Here is a 6,208-nt window from a genome sequence, read left to right as displayed (position 1 = left end):
GAGAGGAGAGGAGAGAGGAGAGGAGAGGAGGGGAGGGGAGAGGAGGGGAGGGGAAGATGAGCTGAGTTGCTCATCACTGGGTCCCCATTCAAGCAGCTCAGACTACTCATAGGTTGTGCTTTGTCCTTCATTTTTGAAGAGGACCATGACATTAGGGAGATGATGACATGACTTGCATTGCCTTTGATTTCAGGGAGGGAAGGCTGTGCAAAGTCATCAGCCTCACTTTCTCCTCCAGAGTCATCTGGATACAGTGACCAGATGAATACCAATCAGAATGACTAGGTTGGTTAATGAATATTCTGAGGTGGGAGATCCCAGCTTATGGGCAAGACCAGAAGATCCATCAAACCTACCTGAAGTCTCACCCACAATAGGAGTTATTGTGTTATTCTGCTGAGGATGATAAAAAAAAAACTATGGAGCTCAAGAAATATCTCCCAGACATTGAAGAAATGAGGACACAGTACAGCAGCCTTAAGCAAGCTCCTTGAGCCAACTCAGCTAAGCAAGGGAGCATTCATCCATTATCTATGATGCACCCAAATATAAACTTGCTAGATATTCCAAGAAAGACTCCAGAGTTGACCTTCATCCTCATTAAGGGGGAAGCATGTTTTATAACAAACACTTCAAGTCCACTCTCTCTAGGGACAAGTAGGCTTGTAGAGGGGATTATGTGTCTGTCAATTTGGGGAAATGTTTTACTTTTATTCTTTTTATAATATCTCAGTAAATATCTCATAAAAGCTAAAAAAAATTTTAAAGGAGAAAGAAAAAAGAGAAGGAAGGAAAGAGCAAGGAAGAAGAGAGATGAGGAGGAAGAAGGAGACCTAAGGAAGGAGAAAGAGGAGGAGAAAATCTCTATCCTCAATAAACTTACAAATTAGTAAGAGGGATGAAACATCCTCATTTCCTACATAAGTATTGCCAGGACTGTAATGGTAGAGTTCAACTGTGGTGGTTCCATTCTCCTTGATGACAAAAATCTCCCAACACCTTAGTATTTGAAAAAAATCCTGAAGATCTTTTCTATCTTTTGTCTGTTGGTTGTTCTTCCTCCAGTCTCATTCCTAAATGACCTCAGGATGAATTTGCTTAGTTGGGTCTCTTGTCAAGCTTTCTCCAAACCTGTTCTCCTCTGCAATACATTTCATTGTTTTATGAGGCAATGCTTGCGAATGGTCTAGGACTGTCTCTACAAGCTTTCACGATCATCTGCCAAATGGTTTTATTTCACAGTCAATTGTTTGCTGACTACGGCAGTTTTTGAGTTCCTTTGGTTTCTCTATTATAACAACTAATGTATATTATTTCAACTCCTATGTTAAATTGTTGCAATAAATGTGATTGTACTTTTCTCCATTTCCTGTTTGAGGTCTTTAGTAACTTGTTTAAATACGTCAAATTGGAACAATTTTTATTGAATACAATCTCTTTTTCTCATTTTAGTTCTTTCTTCTAGCTTTGCATTTATTTTGATCTTTGTTCTCACAAGTTAGTGTGAGACTGTCAGACGATTGCACACAGGCACCTACTTTTGAAATGACTTTCAAATCAGTCATGTATCATTTTATGTCCATAAAATATCCATTTCACTTGTATGATGTTTTTTCGCATTCATCATGTCCAATGCCTTTTGAGTCTTTTCTTTTCTTTTTCTTTTTTTTTTAAAGCAATTGGGGTTAAGTAACTTAATCAATGTTACATGGCCAGTAATTTTTGTGTCGGTGCCAAATATCTGAGGCTGGAACCGATCCTGGGGCTCCCAACACCAGGGCTAGCACTCTTACTCACTGCGCCACTTGGCCTCCCCTTGAGTCTTTTCTTGAAGAAAGCATTCACTATAATTATGTGTGAGGCTTTGATGTAGTCTACAAATTATTGGTCCTTCTAATTTCTAGTTCCTAAACCACAGTTATCAACATTTTTTTCATCATCCTCACTTATACTACTTAACCTCTATCTGTCTCAGTTTCTCCAGCTATGAAATAAAGATCATAATACCTCTCTGGGTTGTTGTGAGGATCAAATAAGATAATATACATGTAAAGTGCTTAACACAGTTTCTGAAACATAGCATGTACTTAAATGCTTATGTCTTCTCTCCATGCCCACCTATTCTTTAAAATCTTTTAAAACCCTAAGGTTCAAAATACATAATTGCTTTAATTTGGAGGATTTTATTCAGGTCTTAGTAGAATTTCTCTATCTCCTATTCTCTGTAACAGATGATAGTACATAAGTTACAATTATTTCCATGGTTATCTTTGAAAAAAAAAAACTTATCAGGAATGCAGAGATACAAGATGACCAAATGTTTCCATGAACATTGATGTTTCTGTCTTTGAATCAAACCAACTCCAACATTTTCTTTATCTGCCTCTCCAAAGAAAATCTGCCAGTCATCCTTCCATTTAACTGAAATTTCCATTTGTCCTCTGGTTTTATTTATAGCAAGAATTTCAAGATTAGTATTCAGTTCCTTTTTCATTAAATGTCTTAAGGGATGGTGGTGAACTCTGAACAATAAGGCTATAGATTATACCTTTGTGACATTGCATAATTATCCTACTGTAGGGAGGGTAGAATAATTATGCTATCTCACACAGGCAGTCTATAGCCTCAAACAGCAATGAAAAAAGGGAGAGTAGAACAGGATAGGGGAACAAGAGAGAAAAAAGAGACATTGTTCAAACTGAGAATCCCAGGTACCTAAGAGTCTTGGGGCAGAGAGCTAAATGGAGAAGGATAAGGTTAAGGAAGGCTATTGGAGGACTGAGGGCCTTCTGATCTAGTCTTACAAGGTTCACCAAAAAAAATCTAAGTAGATTAAAATTTAAGGTTAGGGGTAGCAAAATTTCCAGTTCAAAAAGAAAGCTTCCTGTTTTTTTTCCAAATCTGTTTTACCTTCTTTATTGTTGCCGAAAATTCTTGTAATAGACAACAGAAATTTTCATTGGATCACAAATGTAGAGCTATAAGGAATATCAGAGGTCATATAAACCAATCCCTTCATTGTGGAGATGGAGAAACAGAGGCATGGGGAGATCCAATATTATGCCCAAGGCCATATAGACGTGACATTCCATAATTAGAAAGGAAAGGTTTTAAAAGGCAGATGATACCTGAGAGAGTTAACAAATGAGTAAGAAAGAGTTTCAAGCAAAAAGGAAGTGGGAATGTAAGAGCCTTTCTAGGCTCTAAGTGATGATTAGAAAGTAGAAAGACTGGGAAGGGGATGCTATTATGATCAGCAAGAAAGGAGAGTAGCTTCATCTCAGGTTGGTAGAAGTTGTTCCTCATTGATCTGCATCTGTGTCTAGCAAGTTGAAACTTTTGGTTCTTTGTGTCTTGCTTAATAACAATAAGGATGATGATGATGATGATGATGATAATCATTAACCTCATTGGGGGGAGGAGCCTTAATGTTTCTTGAAACATTGAAGGTTGGTTCTTAAACTTCTTTGGGGATGATTATTAATTTTACTTTATGATCCTGGAATGAATTAACCACTGTAATACTATCAGCTATAGAGACAAGTTAGCCTCTTGTGCTTAGGATTCATGATATACTTTTTAAAAACTTTAATTTCCAGTTCCAAATTCTCTTCCAATCCCTATCCCCTCTCCCATTACAATAAATACCTGGAATTCTCTTCTCCATTACCTCCATTTCTTGCTTTCCATGGCTATCTTAAAGATTCAGCTCAAACACCAGCCTTGGAGTCAGGAGGACCTGAGTTCAAATTCTGCTTCAGACACTTAATACTTACTAGTCATGTGACCTTGGGCAACTCACTTAACCCCTATTGCCTTTTCCCCCACTCCAAAAAGCAAAAAAAAAAAAAAGATTCAGCTCAAATCCCACCTTCTTCAAGGAGCCTTCCCTAGGCTGCTCATGTCTTCCTCTCTGAGATTATCTTTCATTTGGGGTGTATGGGGTTTTAGGAAGAGTAGTATCTCTGGTATGAGGGCTTACTGAACCCTTTTCAGGGCTTCTCATCTACCTTTGGTATACACCTGGCTCTCAGCTCTCACTCAACAAGTCTCAGTAAAACCATGTTGGCAGACAGACTAAACTAGGATTGAGGGTAATCCACAGGCCTCAAAACCATTGGTGATTTAGGGGCATGTCTTCCCTAAGCATGGAAAGACTTGCTCCCCGCAGAATGGGTAGATGAGAACAATTTGTTTCAATGGCCATGAAGGCAGCCGAAGGAGGGTCTATGGAGTTCTTAGAACTTGGTCAGACATCATAGATGCCTAGGTCATTTTTTTTGGGCCATCACCATTCATCCTGACTTTTGTCTGATCCTGGACTTTAGCAGCTCTGGAAGAGAGAGTGAGACTGAGAAATTTGTGCAACTCTACCTCACTTAAATCCAAACCATGCACAAATTAAGACATTAGCCCCTGATGTCCTTGGAAAATGAAGGACAAACAATCTTTCATTTGTACTCATCTATCTACCTATCTATCTATCTACCTATCTATCTATCTCTCTGTCTGTCTGTCTATCGATCTATCTACCTATCTATCTATCATCTATCTATCTATCTATCTATCTATCTATCTATCTATCTATCTATCTTTCTATCTATCTATCTATCTATCTATCTATCTATCTATCTATCTATCTATCTGTCTATCTGTCTGTCTGTCTGTCTGTCTGTCTATCGATCTATCTATCTATCTATCTATCGATCTATCTGTCTGTCTGTCTGTCTGTCTATCTATCTATCTATCTGTCTGTCTGTCTGTCTATCGATCTATCTATCTATCATCTATCTATCTATCTGTCTGTCTGTCTATCAATCTATCTATCTGTCTGTCTGTCTGTCTATCTATCTATCTGTCTGTCTGTCTATCGATCTATCTATCTATCTGTCTGTCTGTCTGTCTATCAATCTATCTATCTATCTATCTATCTATCTATCTATCTATCTATCTATCCCTAGCTTGTATGTACTTATTTATATGTTGCCTCTCCCATTAGAATGGGAGCTGCGTTAGAGAAGGGGCAATTTTTGCCCTTTTTATAACCCTAGTACTTCTCACAGTTTCTAACATATTAATGAAAGTGCTTAATAAATATTTGCTAACTGACTGAATTCATATCAATAGTGATTTAAACCACAAGTTGCTGAAGGATATTTTGTCTCAGTTCTCACAGAGAATTCAAATGCATCTTTTAGGCATCTTTGTTCTCACTTTCTCTCTCTTTCATCCCCATGCAAAAAAATTCTTGTGTCAACTGTGTATTGCTGTGCAAATGGGCGGGCCTTCTTTAAGCTCTTAAAGACAGATGGCATGTGATAGCATGTGCTGTTGTCATGATGTTCCTTACTCCCCAGTAGTTCGGCAAAAAGCAGAGCATCATATAAATTCTCAATTTGCTTTGCTGATAATTTCATCTTCTGTAAAGTACAGTTAGTGAGAAAAGCAAATGCTACTTTGGAACAAGACATAAAAGCATAGCTACAGGGAAGTTACAGGAATTTTAAGAGAAACTGAATATGTCATCTTTGTATTCTTAATGGTTAAAAAAAAAGACATTCTGGACTAAATCAGGCAACCCAGACTTTAGGAAGGCACATTTGAGAAGACCAGAGAAAATATTCTCTGTTTCAAGCACATATCTTATTATCTTTTTGTGTGTATCATAGATTTCTTTGGTACTCTGAAAAAGACTATGGACCTGATCTCAGGATAATGTTTATAATTGCATAAAGTGCTAAATTTCAGTTAGAAAGTAAAAATAAGGATATATTTTTCTCATTTAAAATGAAACCTATCCACAAAACTCTAGGGGATCCTTTGACCCCAGATTAAGAACCCTTCCTCAAGAGGAATGGGAATCTTCAAAAACTTGATACCTAACAATACAAAGAGATTCCCGTGAAGAAGGAAATAAGGGGTGTTGTATCTAAAGAAATCCAAGTGACTGTAAAATGCCCTCCAATGAGCTCAAAAATTACATAAGGTTATGAAAAGATTGGAAGCCAGGATTCCTGAGTTTGAGAAAGAGACTAACAAAGAAACACATAGAGATATCTAGCACTTTATCAGGAAGAGCAAATTTACAAAATGATACTCCATTATATAGATAGGAATTTGCTGGTAATTGAAATCCCTCAGAAAAGATAGCCCAGAACAGCTTCTGTTTTCATTAGGGTTTGAAAGGAATGTCTTAATTTGCAGGTAG

This window comes from Petaurus breviceps, unplaced genomic scaffold (genome assembly GCF_028583685.1).
Source record: "Petaurus breviceps papuanus isolate PSGF00001 unplaced genomic scaffold, PetGlider_PUasm1.0 214, whole genome shotgun sequence".
Lineage (NCBI taxonomy): Eukaryota > Metazoa > Chordata > Mammalia > Diprotodontia > Petauridae > Petaurus > Petaurus breviceps.
This window is presented reverse-complemented; position numbering follows the sequence as displayed.